General features: G+C 42.0%; 1 protein-coding gene across 12 annotated transcripts in view; it reads left to right on the plus strand.

Annotated features, from left to right (window-relative positions):
- Positions 1 to 9669: 9669 nt before the first annotated feature.
- The window catches only part of LOC139472247 (potassium voltage-gated channel protein Shaw-like), a 132911-nt gene continuing 125784 nt past the window's right edge, over positions 9670 to 16796 (plus strand). For all 12 annotated transcript variants that reach the window (XM_071254659.1, XM_071254648.1, XM_071254640.1 and 9 more), the window contains exon 1: positions 9670 to 10005. The gene's annotated coding sequence lies outside the window, so the exon portion shown is untranslated. The remainder of the gene's footprint in view (positions 10006 to 16796) is intronic.

Below are 16796 nucleotides of genomic sequence, written 5' to 3' on the forward strand. Positions count from 1 at the left end.
TGACGATGAGTCACACAACAATTGACAAGATGTTGTTTCCAAGTGCGGGATTAATCATGGAGTGCCCGCGTGATCAAAGGCACGATGATCTGGGACATTTACGCTACTTATGCTATCAACCACTAGACTATGCCTGGGACTTAGATGATCACATGTCATCTTACCCTGACAGTAGCGTAGGTTGCTCATGATATTAATCACTGGTTTGTCGGACCCAAAGGGACCGGCCATTTATTAGAGGGGTGGGCGGGTCGGAGGTTTTTGATGCACTAATCTTCTGAAAACAATAGCCTTCCTCTAATGCTTGTCATATTTTCGGATAACCCTCAGAATGTCCTTATACATTTTATTCACGACCTTCAACAAAAGACAAAAGCACTATACATTTTATTATAAAATGTCAATTGTTTCACGGCCCTACCCCAAATATTTGTTGTTGCATAAAACCCCTTATACCCATGATCCTGCTACAAAATATAATGTACGCCTCGTGATCCTGCTACAACATATAATGTACGCCTCGTGATCCTGCTACAACATATAATGTACGCCTCGTGATCCCGCTACAACATATAATGTACTCCTCGTGATCCTGCTACAACATATAATGTACGCCTCGTGATCCTGCTACAACATATAATGTACCCCTCGTGATCCTGCTACAACATATAATGTACCCCTCGTGATCCTGCTACAACATATAATGTACCCCTCGTGATCCTGCTACAACATATAATGTACCCCTCGTGATCCTGCTACAACATATAATGTACCCCTCGTGATCCTGCTACAACATATAATGTACCCCTCGTGATCCTGCTACAACATATAATGTACCCCTCGTGATCCTGCTACAACATATAATGTACCCCTCGTGATCCTGCTACAACATATAATGTACCCCTCGTGATACTGCTACAACATATAATGTACGCCTCGTGATCCTGCTACAACATATAATGTACGCCTCCTGATCCTGCTACAAAATATAATGTACGCCTCGTGATCCTGCTACAACATATAATGTACCCCTCGTGATCCTGCTACAAAATATAATGTACCCCTCGTGATCCTGCTACAACATATAATGTACGCCTCGTGATCCTGCTACAACATATAATTTACGCCTCGTGATCCTGCTACAACATATAATGTACCCCTCGTGATCCTGCTACAACATATAATGTACCCCTCGTGATCCTGCTACAACATATAATGTACGCCTCGTGATCCTGCTACAAAATATAATTTACGCCTCGTGATCCTGCTACAACATATAATGTACCCCTCGTGATCGTGCTACAACATATAATGTACCCCTCGTGATCCTGCTACAACATATAATGTACCCCTCGTGATACTGCTACAACATATAATGTACCCCTCGTGATCCTGCTACAACATATAATGTACCCCTTGTGATCCTGCTACAACATATAATGTACCCCTCGTGATCCTGCGACAACTTATAATGTACGCCTCGTGATCCTGCGACAACTTATAATGTACCCCTCGTGATCCTGCTACAACATATAATGTACGCCTCGTGATCATGTTACAACATATAATGTACTCCTCGTGATCCTGCTACAATATATAATGTACGCCTCGTGATCATGTTACAACATATAATGTACCCCTCGTGATCCCGCTACAATATATAATGTACGCCTCGTGATCATGTTACAACATATAATGTACCCCTCGTGATCCTGCTACAATATATAATGTACCCCTTGTGATCCCGCTACAACATATAATGTACCCCTCGTGATCCTGCTACAACATATAATGTACCCCTCGTGATCCTGCTACAACATATAATGTACCCCTCGTGATCCTGCTACAACATATAATGTACCCCTCGTGATCCTGCTACAACATATAATGTACCCCTCGTGATACTGCTACAACATATAATGTACGCCTCGTGATCCTGCTACAACATATAATGTACGCCTCCTGATCCTGCTACAAAATATAATGTACGCCTCGTGATCCTGCTACAACATATAATGTACCCCTCGTGATCCTGCTACAAAATATAATGTACCCCTCGTGATCCTGCTACAACATATAATGTACGCCTCGTGATCCTGCTACAACATATAATTTACGCCTCGTGATCCTGCTACAACATATAATGTACCCCTCGTGATCCTGCTACAACATATAATGTACCCCTCGTGATCCTGCTACAACATATAATGTACGCCTCGTGATCCTGCTACAAAATATAATTTACGCCTCGTGATCCTGCTACAACATATAATGTACCCCTCGTGATCGTGCTACAACATATAATGTACCCCTCGTGATCCTGCTACAACATATAATGTACCCCTCGTGATACTGCTACAACATATAATGTACCCCTCGTGATCCTGCTACAACATATAATGTACCCCTTGTGATCCTGCTACAACATATAATGTACCCCTCGTGATCCTGCGACAACTTATAATGTACGCCTCGTGATCCTGCGACAACTTATAATGTACCCCTCGTGATCCTGCTACAACATATAATGTACGCCTCGTGATCATGTTACAACATATAATGTACTCCTCGTGATCCTGCTACAATATATAATGTACGCCTCGTGATCATGTTACAACATATAATGTACCCCTCGTGATCCCGCTACAATATATAATGTACGCCTCGTGATCATGTTACAACATATAATGTACCCCTCGTGATCCTGCTACAATATATAATGTACCCCTTGTGATCCTGCTACAACATATAATGTACCCCTCGTGATACAACTACAACTTAAAATGTACCCCTCGTGATCCTGCTACAACATATAATGTACGCCTCGTGATCCTGCTACAACATATAATGTACCCCTTGTGATCCTGCTACAACATATAATGTACCCCTCGTGATCCTGCGACAACTTATAATGTACCCCTCGTGATCCTGCGACAACATATAATGTACGCCTCGTGATCCCGCTACAACATATAATGTACCCCTCGTGATCCTGCTACAACATATAATGTACCCCTCGTGATCCTGCTACAACTTATAATGTACCCCTCGTGATCCCGCTACAACATATAATGTACGCCTCGTGATCCTGCTACAACATATAATGTACGCCTCGTGATCCTGCTACAACATATAATGTACGCCTCGTGATCCTGCTACAAAATATAATGTACCCCTCGTGATCCTGCTACAAAATATAATGTACGCCTCGTGATCCTGCTACAACTTATAATGTACGCCTCATGATCCTGCTACAACTTCATTGGACTCTTCCGCTCTTACAACAGGTAAATCCCCCTGTTGTTTTCACTAAGTGTAGGGATCTTGGGGTGCGGGCGTTTTGGCATGTAGGGGTTTGGGGAGACAATCCTGAGAGACTGTCATATATTTTGCTGCCCCTCTGCCCCTACATCCCCTATAATAAATGACCGGCCCCTTCAAGGCCTTCGTGATTGAGCTGGAATGTCGATCTTGAGAAAACAACCACTTTCGCATTCGGTTAAAAACAACCAATCCTCATTAGTCGACCTTCGAGACATTTGTGACACGCTTGGCTTATCCCGCACCAGACTCTCAATGAGATAAAATATATCAGATTAGTTTTCCAGAGTAGAAAACACATGTTCTGCATAACTGACTACACATTTGCAGTTTATGAGATGGGAATACACCGGCTGCCATCTTCAGCACACGAGACGAAGACCATCATCTCTCTGACAGTAGCCTGTCACTCAAACCTCTATCGGTTGCTAACCGATCTACACGCAGGTGTTTCGTTATCGAAATGTTGACCGTTTCAAAAGATAAAGGATTTTCAATAATCAAACAAAAAATATTTTTCTTCTGTATCATTTTCAGAGATCGGATCCTTTTCCCGTATCCCCCGAAAACGTTTGAAGGATTTTCTCAAACATGTTTTTAATTCTTGGTTTGACTCTGGTCAATTTGCCAAAGTAAAAAGAGAATCTTCTGCAGATGATCGTCGTCAATCCGTGAAATTGGGCTTCCGTCACGTTTCGTAGATCTCCTCGTCTGACTTTTCACATTAACCAAATGGTTTTATGGTATCATATTGCATTTCATTTCAAATTTGAATATATTCTTTTATGTTTCCATGCCACCGAGATTCAAATACTACCCACATCAGAATTATATTGAGTAAGTGGAAGGTATAATTAGTGGTACACTTATAGTTGTATGTATTTTTTCAGAGCCCAAATAAAACGTTAAACAAATAAAACGTTAAAGTGCAAGTATCATGAAAAATAGTAACAGATTTTTCTTTCGTAATTATGTAGCCAGTATGATGTACAATACGATAAGGGGCGGTCGGGTAGCCTTACGGTTAAAGCGTTCGCTCGTTACGCCGAAGACCCGGGTTCGATTCCCGACATGGGTACAATGTGTGAAGCCCATTTCTGGTGTCCCCCGCCGTGATATTGCTGGAATATTGCTAAAAGCGGCGTAAAACCATACTCACTCACTACAATACGATGACCGATAAAAAAGCGTGAAAACGTAAAGTTGGCGCCGTCTCAACCCAAACGAATCTTAGAAGCGGTAACAAGGAGGCGTGGCTTAATCAGCACGGCGGGACAGGCCTGCAAGCTGATTGGGTATTACCATCAGCCGGGTACAGAATACAAGTGATTGTTTCATGAGTTGTGGGAGACTTGTATTGTATATATAATACTGGTATGGATTCCATGTAAGTCATGAGTATGGCTAGAGGGTGTGCGTCAAGTAACCTTGGTTTAAAGTGAATTATAAAATTTTGACATTGTAAGATATTTTCCTTTTGAATTTTAGGGGCGCGGGTTTCTCACATACCCTCAATCCATGATGTAATACAGATTGACATCGATTGGCCTTTGTAGCCAATAAGTGATAATTAAACAACGATATTTTTCTCTCTCCTACAGTCACTCATCTCGTAACAGGGGCGGTTGGGTAGCCTAGTGGTTAAAGCGTTCGCTCGTCACGCAGAAGACCCGCTTTCGATTCCCGACATGGGTGCAGTGTTCGAAGCCAATTTCTGGTGTCCCCCGTCGTGATACTAATGGGATAGAGTTAAAAGCGGCGTAAAACCATACTCACTCATCTCACAACAACATGTAACTGCAGTAGATTATTGCATAATGTATGCCAGCAATCAGTCCAGGTATCATAAAACACTCAGCAATGTGTATAGTGTAATGTACGTTAGCAAGTGACACGGATTCACAGAGTCTATGACATGTCGCTTCATCTTTGACGTGCTATTTCAAGATTACAAAGGGATATTGTGATTTGAAGAAAATATCCTAAACAAACGAACCAACTGTCTTTTGCAAGCACTTGTGATCAATGCGTCCAAGATGGGGATCATCCTGATTATTTTTGTCACTAATGTCGGTCACAGGTAGGGGTTCATTTGTACTTCTTCCGAAATCACCAATTCATCTTCCGAGAAACATTCACAATTCCATGGTAACCCGAAAACTGTTGTCGCTGTCACAGTCGGACATAACGGCCAGGTGTGATCAGGATGCCGCAGAAAGGAAAGTAGTAAGTACGATCGATGCTTCACCATTTTATACACAGATTAGCGAATATTTGTGATGTAAATGACCTTTGTCACATTTCCGTTGTTGAAAGAGGAGCATATTTCAGGCCTGCCAGAGTGTGAACGGAGTGGCGGGCTTGTTGTGCGATCAAAAGTGAAATTTTGGAGGTAGCTTGTGCGATCAAGCGTGTAATTTGGAAAGTACCTCCCCCAACAAGACCATATATGGAACCTCTGTATATAGGTTCTGACGTGACCCGTAATGGGATGTCCTCAGATCTTTGTTTAGCGGTAGCGAGAACTAAGATCTGATTTTAATGAGATTGAAAAAGTAAATGATTATCATTATTCTTTCATTATTAACTGCCGGGCAAAAAAAGTACACATCCATGTTTTGTGGTGGCTAAAATTAAAACACAAAAGACATGGTCATTCGATTGTGATATTTTTTATGCATACGGGTTTCATAGTGGTGTTTTTGATCTAAAGCTTGTCGTGTTTCGGCGACTGTTTCCAGTCTAGTAACGTTTTGATCAATCAAATCCAATTATGTAGTCTTTTGTCCGGCAGGATATTACGTCTTTTGATACCATTTTAACTATTTATGTTTTTACTTATCATCGATGTATTGTCATTGGGCCATGGATAATTGCGGTGGATCGATATAGTTCGATCGATTGCCTCCTACTCAAGAGCGGGGTTTCAATTGGACAATATGTTCCCTAATGTTCACGGAAGGCAGAGATCAGACGAGAACACAAACGTTGATAGCGAGCCCAATAATATCATCTTCTGTTCAGAACACAAGGTATTGTATGTCAGTAACGATCATTTATTTACACCTTGATTAGTGGAGTCATTGTTCAAGAATAGGTCACTTCATCTTCCCTAAGGCAAGAGTGTTCACTAGCTCACATCAAAGTCTAGTTTCTACCCTTGCTATTTCAAACCTATTTTCGGTGCTCTAAATGAGTGGACTATCGCACATATTGATAGTCCAATCAGAGAATGTTTTACAAAATCAACATATGTGTTCCGAAAGCGCGCCATGGTCTGTCGAATTTGCGCTGAATTTATTCCAAAAATTAAGCTTAGACAAATATTTTCTAAGTTGTCCAAAGATTTCTTTCAACTGCCTCAGGTGCCTTTATACATTTTAGTGCAAACTTCTTAATTTTTTTTAACTCAACGCTTATCGCAGCGACTGAGATGCAGTGCTATTTTTAGACGACCCCGCGCTGAGCGTTTCAAGTTGCCGCGATGTGAAATGTTACTTGATACTGGCTACTGTCTCTTTAGTCTGTATGGCTCACTTATTGTAGGAGCAATATATGACAGTTATAAGTGTCTTTACTATGCTAATCAGTCATTTTGTTCGTCAGGAATGAAATCTCAAATCTTTCCGTTATCTGATCGACCAGGTCGTCTGCTGTGGTAGTCATCTTTGTGAAGCCACTCGAAATAAAACATCGATCTGATTGGATATCGCGTTTTTAACACAAGGGACACAACTCTTGGGTTGGCGCCATCGAGCCAGAAAAAGTAGGCTTGAAATGGCAAGAGTAGAAACTAGGCTTTGATATGGGTTTGTGGACACTCTTGCCTCCGGAAGGTGAAGTCACACTTAAGATAATTCTTTCATCACGGGATAAGACATTGTGATGTCAACAGTTGATACTGGAACTGTGGAAACAATATCGAGTTAAGTGATATCAGGCCAGATTATCTAAGATGATCCTCCGAGAATCATAACGTTATTAGTGTTATTTAACACCTCACTCAGCATTATTCCAGCTAAATGACGGCGGTCTGTAAATAATCGAGTCTTGACCAGACAATACACTGAGTATCGATCTACGCAATTGGGATACGATTAAAGCATCAACCAAGTCAGCGAGCCTGACCACCCAATCCCGTTAGTCGTCTCTTACATCAAGCATGGGTTGCTGAAGACCTATTTTACCCCGGATCTTCACGAGTCCATGGGTTGCTGAAAATCTCTTCCACCCCAGATCCTGACGGGTCCATGGGTTGCTGAAGATCTATTCTACTCCGGATCTTCATGGGTCCATGGGTTGCTGAAGATCTATTCTCACCCGGATCTTCACGGGTTCATGGGTTGCTGAAGATCTATTCTACCCCGGATCTTCACGGGTCCATGGGTTGCTCAAGATCTATTCTACCCCGGATCTTCAGGGGTCCATGGGTTGCTGAAGATCTATTCTCACCCGGATCTTCACGGGTCCATGGGTTGCTGAAGACCTATTCTCACCCGGATCTTCACGGGTCCATGGGTTGCTGAGGACCCATTCTACCCCGGATCTTCACGGGTGCATGGGTTGCTGAAGATCTATTCTACCAAGGATCTTCACGGGTCCATGGGTTGCTGAGGACCTATTCTCACCCGGATCTTCACGGGTGCATGGGTTGCTGAAGACTTATTCTCACCCGGATCTTCACGGGTCCATGGGTTGCTGAGGACCTATTCTCACCCGGATCTTCACGGGTGCATGGGTTGCTGAAGATCTATTCTCACCCGGATCTTCACGAGTCCATGGGTTGCTGAGGACCTATTCTACCCCGGATCTTCACGGGTCCATGGGTTCCTGAAGATCCATTCTCACCCGGATCTTCACGGGTCCATGGGTTGCTGAAGACCTATTCCACCACGCATCTTAACGGGTATGGTTTATGACGTGAAGTAACATCGTCTTAAACGATATGTCGAGTTAACGATGTTTAATGATGTAGATGCAGTTGGCAAATATATGTCTGATTTTACGTCTTACTCCTTGTCTGCAATTTGGAGAACAGAAACAAACCACGTGGGTCAACGCACTTACCCTTTTCGTGAACACCTGTGTCATCACTGACTATCAGTGATCAGTTCGTATAAATTTCATCACTACTTTGCTTTTTTACGTCCAATGGAAGTTATTTCAGCACATAATCGAGACTGATTATTCTCTGGCGTTAACGTTTTGAGTGAGGGAGTATGGTTTTACATCACTTTTAGTAATATTCCAGCAATATCACGACTGGGGACACCAGAAATGGGCTTCACACATTGTATCCGTGTAGGAATAGTATCCGAATCTTCGGCGTGGCGAGCGACGCTACCCCATCGTCCGTTGACCTTTGAATTTACAGGTTGTAATGCACTTCAATCACATACAGTTAAGCAGCTTGAGGCAAACTCTATCGTGAAACCAAGGTCTATCTTAAAGGGGTAGTGCTTCACGATGTTGAGTCCATTTCCAGTTATAATAGTGTGAAACTGAGACTGTGTGTTGTTATAAGGATATCATGAACTGCACTGCGGGCAAACAGCTTTGACATAACTTGAATCTAACTTGACAGGACAGTCAGCTAGCCAGAGCATAATGTACCACTGGCATAACGTTGTCGTTGTTGTTTACAGAATCTCTCCGCGTATCGTTCATCTCACGTCTGTCCGTTCAGATTTGATGTACACTCTCGTTCAATTCCAAACATTAGGAACGGTGGGGTAAGCTAGTGGTTAAAGCGTTTGCTCTTCACGCCGAAGGCCTGGGTTCTATTCTCAAAATGGGTACAATGTGTGAAACCCATTTCTGGTGTTCCCCGAAGTGATATTGTTGGAATATTACTAAAGCGGCGTAAAACCATTCTCACTAACGCACTCATTCCAAACAGTAATCCTCTTCTACACAGTAAGTCTTCGTCTACGCAAATGTGATGAAGATGTCGTATTCCTGATACGTTTATGGCTCTTTGTCCAATATAAGCTGGACAAGCCTACTTGACCTGACACAAGGGAGAATATGTTTGCATTTAGGAGTTAATTCATCAAACACCTGTCTAACCATGTTGAGCCACTTCGACAACACGACAGGGATGAGAAGCCTCAAAACACGTTTCTTTAATGGGATTCGAACCCCTACTTTATGTGTGAAGATCCACAGCCCCGCCTGTCCGACTCAGCGCTGTCCTCCAAGCACTGTGTTCTGTGCGAGGAATTGTCACCAATCGATATTCCTAATCACCTGAACGTGTCGCACAAACACCCAAGTATGGGCAGCCTGCATGGCTTCCTATAACAGTAACATGCGCAGTAGCGCCTTTTCCTAGCAGTGTATAATGGCGAAACAGGCAAAGGGACAGATTAGCCAATGGTGGCCACTGAACAAGTCTGGCCTCATCCTGCCTCTATGAAGCGATCGATGAGACCCGTTCCGCTCGACTGATTCCAGTCCTGGGCGTCTGTCTCTGTCCATGGTACAGGTTTGGTTCCGGGATCTGTGGAGAACGCCTCTAGCTTCTCTACTGGACTACAATACCGACTTAATGAGTGGTACGACGTCACCGCCATAATTGATCACGTGACCAGCCCGGGCGACACCGTGTTGTAAGGAACCAGAGGACGAGAGAAGGCCTGTGTGGAAGAGCCCTGGATTCCCTTACAATTCATATACCCACAGGTAAGGTTTATTCCTGACTCTCAGCCTTCCGAGTTCCGCCATCTTCCCCCAAATCGTCTGCTGCCTCCATATCAGGGATTGAAGCTGGCGACCACCTCCTCCTTCACCTCCCCTAACACCATGCTATTCGCCGTCAGATCACGGCATTGATTCCTCATTATGAGGTGATCGTCATCTCATCCCCTAGAAGAGACTAAAAGACAGGCTTATTAGGGCAAAATTGTATTAGCGAATGTATATGCTGGTGTTGATTCCCTTCAGCCTTCAGCTCCGACTTCCTCACCTGTCATCTTCAACCATTACCATAATATATTCATTCAAAGTAGACTTATATAAGTTATTCCGCGTCTTAGCTTAGCCATCTACCTCTACCCGAGATCCGGAGGACAACCGTGGGTCATATGGACCCTGCACCAACGCTCCAAACGTCAGGCCCACAGTAACACATTCTACACTTTCCCTATGTCTAAACCCTCTATGCGTGCATAAATTAAAATTTATATTTCAGACGTAGATAGCTTCTTTTCTAGTAAGAGAATGCTGCAGATTGGGGCTAAATGTTTTTGTTGATGCATAAATATTGGTCTTGTATAGAATGACCTTCTGTGGCAAAGGTATCTCGGCATTGATAGTAACGTGTTCCAGAGATGGTGCATAAATTAAACTCTTTCGTGTGGTCCTTCCGAACATCCTTGAACTTGTGAAGGAATGGAAGCAGAATTTGTGTCAATTTGGCTACGGACATCTTCCTTTGTCGATGGCGAACCTTGGATGTGCTTAACTTGTGTGTCCATCTGTCTGTCGCTCTGTGACTGTGCCGGTTCAGATTGATGGCGATTGTGCAGTTTCTGCAGTCGATTCAGTGTATGAGGACGCGAGACCCTTCTATTGATTTCAACTGCTGATGTGGGACTAAAGGAATTTAGATCAGGTTCGTTTTCCCAGTAGCTGTCAAAACATGGCCTCCATGTTGGCAGACGACACAGACAGGAGGCAATAGATGCAGACGACAGATTACACATATACCGGATAACGATATTCAATAAGGTAATGTGATTATGTTTCACTGAATAATTATTCATCAGTGATGATTCAGAGATTCATATTCCATGTAGCAATGTAACTGGTTCAGATGTGATAAACCCAGTCCACAAATGTTGATGTCATGTGCGAGGTTACGAGCTAGATAGCAGGTGGTCCCTTCCATATCATTGGTCTGAAATCATCTACATGTCGTGTTCTGTCAGACGTGTATGTAGGAGGAAAATCTGTTGTTGATCCCGAGGAAAATTAGAGCAGACGACATTTTGGTGTAAACACCAAGCTGGTTACAGCATCAATGCTCTTGGCGCTCACATGCCAAAGATACGTCATCCGTACGCTATTTTCAAATAGAGCATATTTTGTATGGTTAATTAAGTTGCTTCATCATTAATAACATATGGTAGTTTGAGGCATGTGCAAATATATGCGGCAAGGGACCGGGTTCAGGCTGGGTTTGGCAGGATTTCTGAATTCCGTAAACCGTCGAGAATCTTAGGTTCCACAGCGGAACATCTCGATGTCGAGGACACGTATCAGGCACAATACACCTGTAACCTAAAATGTACGTTCATGATGAATATTTTGTCATGCGCTGCTTCTAAGACTTAGGCACCACATATTTTAGTTATGGCAATAGAAGTATTGATTCGATATGCCATTTGTAATTCGACAATATTAACTAGCATATGTTGATCGCACTATTGGTGACGTTTTGTGGACAATTGTGTTTAGTACTTGTTGAACACATAGGTGCATGTATATGTTGAAGGCAGTGACCTCTCTCCCCTCTGTCGTGCGGTGCAAACTTCACTCTTCCATGCGTCTCAGTAAACAGCTCGGTTGGAAGATTTAAAAAGTGAATTGTGATAATCGTCTTTTGAGATTGAGGATGAATATGATTGGTAGTTTGGGTCATGGATGTACCTCCAGAAGATCAGTCGGTTATTGGAATACCTGATTGAGTTAGGTCCATGACGGATGGGGACTTCTGGATGTGCGGAATTGAACACGGGTGTTAGGCGTGACGAACAAATGCTTGAACTACTTGGCTACCCAACTGCTCGTTAATGCTTTTAGTGATGTTATGGCTGTTTCCAATCAGATCCCATATGGCTGTTCATTCTTATAAGGGACGGTCGGGTAGCCTAGTGGTTAAAGCGTTCGCTCGTCACGCCGAAGACCCGGGTTCGGTTCCCTACATGGATACAATGTGTGAAGCCCATTTCTGGTGTCCCCCGCCGTGATATTGCTGGAATATTGCTAAAAGCGACGTAAAACCATACTCACTCACTCATTCTTATAATGTAAGCACATGACGATATATGACACTCCAAGCAGTGTCTCACTTGTCTTCTTTACAGTATCAAGTACTGTACAACCATGAATGCAGATTGTGGTCGGGCCTGGAGCAGACAAACCATCATTGTATCAAGGTGGTATGGTTAAAAGGGTGTAACAGCCAGGGCACGAGACATCGGTTTTCCATTCGAACTCAGTCCAAACTGAGCGTCATTCTGGACATCCGATCCCCCATTTACACATTAGCCTTAGTCGAGCATTCTGACCTATTTGGCCTGAATTGCCAGAGGGGCTCAGTCTTGGTTTACAAATCATGTTATTGTGAGTTGTTGGAACATTAATGCCTCTGCTATATCAGCATATCGATTGAAACATTGATAATTGTTTCTTTACTGCCTTTAACCTTTACTCTGTTATTCCGACTGTACCGTCAAAAGAGCCACCAAGCCTGACAGTACTTGCGGATTTATTTGAACAGATCTTAATATTTTTACTTGTCTAAAATACTGATTTATTACATTGTTTCCATATTGAAGGATTATAAATCTAGCAAACACGACCCCTGTGATAGCTGCACATTAGTTTCTGATTAGATCTATTTAATAGAGTGGGGTTATGGGTTATGTGGGGACGGAGGCTCGAATCACTTTTGAAGACCAGGCCAAATGTATCGATTTATTTTATGACTTCCAAAGGGATTCCTGTCAGTTATGTATATTTACACGACGAAGAACCGTATTCACTCACTCCAAACATTAATCCCCGAATAAGCCTAAAATAGAATTGTTTCTGTTTCAGCTGAAATATGTGTATATGTTATATTTATTTTTCATTGGGGTCCATATCTTATGTTCAAAATCCCAGTCCTTCCCACCAGCCACTTCAATTGATGTCCAGCAGAGGACAATCATCATCTCGCCGAGTTCCAACACGGTAGTTACACTGTGTGACGATGCTGATTGTGTGTCATCGTATGTGAATCGTTACCATTGCTGTCAGCCACTGGTTTACATTGGTTCGATAGGCGTATAGGCGTGTGACAGGGTACTAGACCTCCATCACACCATGCTAGGAACACAACAGGTGGATGTTTGTGGGACCATACTATGTTCATAACTGTAGGGCCTATTTGTTCTGCCTTGTTTGTTTTTGATGGGACTTTATTTATGAAAACATTAATGCTGTCATTGCGCTAATGACAACATGTCATACTGACACAAACTGCCATGTTGCGTTACTGCTGATGACAACATGTCATACTGAAACAAACTGCCATGTTGCGTAACTGCTGATGACAACATGTCATACTGACACAAACTGCCATGTTGCATTACTGCTGATGACAACATGTCATACTGACACAAACAACCATGTTGCGTTGCTGCTGATGACAGCATGCCACACTGACACAAACTGACATGTTGCGTAACTGCTGATGACAACATGTCATACTGACACAAACTGCCATGTTGCATTACTGCTGATGACAACATGTCATACTGACACAAACTGCCTTTTAGCATTACTGCTGATGACAACATGTCATACTGACACAAACTTCCATGTTGCGTTACTGCTGATGACAACATGTCATACTGACACAAACTGCCATGTTGCATTACTGCTGATGACAACATGTCATACTGACACAAACTGCCATGTTGCATTACTGCTGATGACAACATGTCATACTGACACAAACTGCCTTTTAGCATTACTGCTGATGACAACATGTCATACTGACAGTAAAGATGCATGCTACTATAGTTCGTGTATCTACCTTATACTGCTTGTAACAGCCTTGTATCATGCCATGCTAAACCTTGTGGTGAGGATCGCACCATGCAGTAATCGTTTTAATGACACACCCCAGTACACCCAAATTGGAATATTTTCACCTCTGATAATTGAAAATGTCATACAACTGTCCATGACCCCATTCTATGACAAACGTTTATGGTAGTCATGTGGAGGACATTTCCAAATTTGTCTCATCAGTGACAAAATTGATTCCGATGCAATACCCTATTTTAACTTGTACCATATGTTCCCGTGTTTATTCAACGAACATTTGACTTGTCGTTGGATGTGTTTGTGAAGGGTGCAACCGATGGGGCAGGATACGCTCACCTTTTCGCGAACACTTGGTATCGTCACTATTTGATATTGATTCATAAACACATCCTGACATAAACATGATATCGTCGGAATCGTACAACTGACTCTTGAGATTGGGATTTCTTTTGAATATGGAAAGAATTATGTCGCTTTTATGTAATATGCTGCACTAAAATACTACTATTTCATGGCCCTTTATATTGGCTTGGTGCTTCAGACGGCAACAACGCTCATAGAATATGCTGCACTTATACTCATGATTCCACAGACTCAGCTGAGACATTCAGGTAGAAACAATCCTGTATAATGACAACTCTGTTTACTACTGATGCTCCTGTATTATGATAACTGATTTTAAAACGGATCCTTATGTGTTCTGACATCTGCATTAACTGCTGATGCTCCTGTATTATGATAACTGATTTTAATACGGATCCTCATAACGGCTGATGCTCCTGTATTATGATAACTGGTTTTAATACGGATCCTCATGTGTTCTGACATCTGCATTAACTGCTGATGCTCCTGTATCATGATAACTGATTTTAATACGGATCCTCATGTGTTCTGACAACTGCATTAACTGCTGATGCTTCTGTATCATGATAACTGATTTTAATACGGATCCTTATGTGTTCTGACATCTGCATTAACTCCTGATGCTCCTGTATCATGATAACTGATTTTAATACGGATCCTCATGTGTTCTGACAACTGCATTAACTGCTGATGCTCCTGTATCATGATAACTGATTTTAATACGGATCCTTATGTGTTCTGACATCTGCATTAACTGGTGATGCTTCTGTATTATGTTAACTGATTTTAATACGGATCCTCCTGTGTTCTGACAACTGCATTAACTGCTGATACTCCTGTATCATGATAACTGATTTTAATACGGATCCTCATGTGTTCTGAAAACTGCATTAACTGCTGATACTCCTGTATTATGATAACTGATTTTAATACGGATCCTTATGTGTTCTGACATCTGCATTAACTGCTGATGCTCCTGTATCATGATAACTGATTTTAATACGGATCCTTATGTGTTCTGACATCTGCATTAACTGCTGATGCTTCTGTATTATGATAACTGATTTTAATACGGATCCTCCTGTGTTCTGACAACTGCATTAACTGCTGATGCTTCTGTATCATGATAACTGATTTTAATACTCATGCTCATATATTATGACAAGTGATTTAAGCATACATGTTGCAACAATGTATTTGGCATATGTTACACAAAATCCTGGTCTATAATAATTGCGTCTGGTATTATACCACAGTTGAGGTAAACTCCCAATGATTAGAGTTCACTTCATATATATCTAGCATTACATCATCACTGGTTAGATGTGAGAGTCTTAAACACTGGTTGTTAACGTGTGCCGTGTGTGCACTATAGCTGTGGTTATTCAGGCTACAGAAAAGCTCATGTAATATGCTGCATTCTCGTGTCCTATATATGATCACTGCTTAGAGATTCAGGTAGCAACAACGCTTATAGAATATGCTGCACTTATGCTCCTGTCCATGCATGTATATGATAACTGCTTCGATATTCAGGTAGCAACAACGCTCATAGAATATGATGTACTTATGCCCATGTCCCATATATGATAACTGATTCGGTATTCAGGTAGCAACAACGATTATAGAATATGCTGCACTTATGCTTATGTCCTTATATGATAACTGCTTAGAGATTCAGGTAGCAACACTCCTATATAATGACAACCATTAATTAATACTCATGATCCTGTATTATGAAAACTGATTCATACATTCATGCTGCAACAATGTGTTTGGCATATGTTACAAAATCCTGGTCTATGATAATTGCGTCTGGTATTTACCACAGTTGAGGTAAACTCCCATCGTTTAGAGGTCATATCTAGCATTACATCATCACTGATTAGGTGTGAGAGTCTTAAACACTGGTTGTGAACGTGCGTCGTGTGTGCCTTGTTCACGTTGGAATCGTATTGGGGGAAATGTCTGATGCCTCCTTATACACTACTTCTTTAAGTACTGTGAAGTGTCCATGTTGCATCGATAAGAAAAAACCCAACTACGTCTAACCGGAACCTCTCACCAAGTTTCTCCAATATCGAGTTGTTGGACGAGTTTAACATAAGAATGAACATTTGCCCTGAAACTAAGAATAAAATCAGTTTCATAATCGATCAGTGTTTAGACATGCCCTCATAAATATTATTGGTAATATTCCAATTGTGATAGCGTATTGAGTGATTGTTCTCACGTCCATTGGTTCAGCCCGTCACTGCTGAATCTATGTGCTATTTTCAATTTGTTAAACG

Source organism: Haliotis cracherodii, unplaced genomic scaffold, assembly GCF_022045235.1.
Source record: "Haliotis cracherodii isolate W230 unplaced genomic scaffold, xgHalCrac1.p SCAF_1, whole genome shotgun sequence".
Taxonomy (NCBI): Eukaryota; Metazoa; Mollusca; class Gastropoda; order Lepetellida; family Haliotidae; genus Haliotis; species Haliotis cracherodii.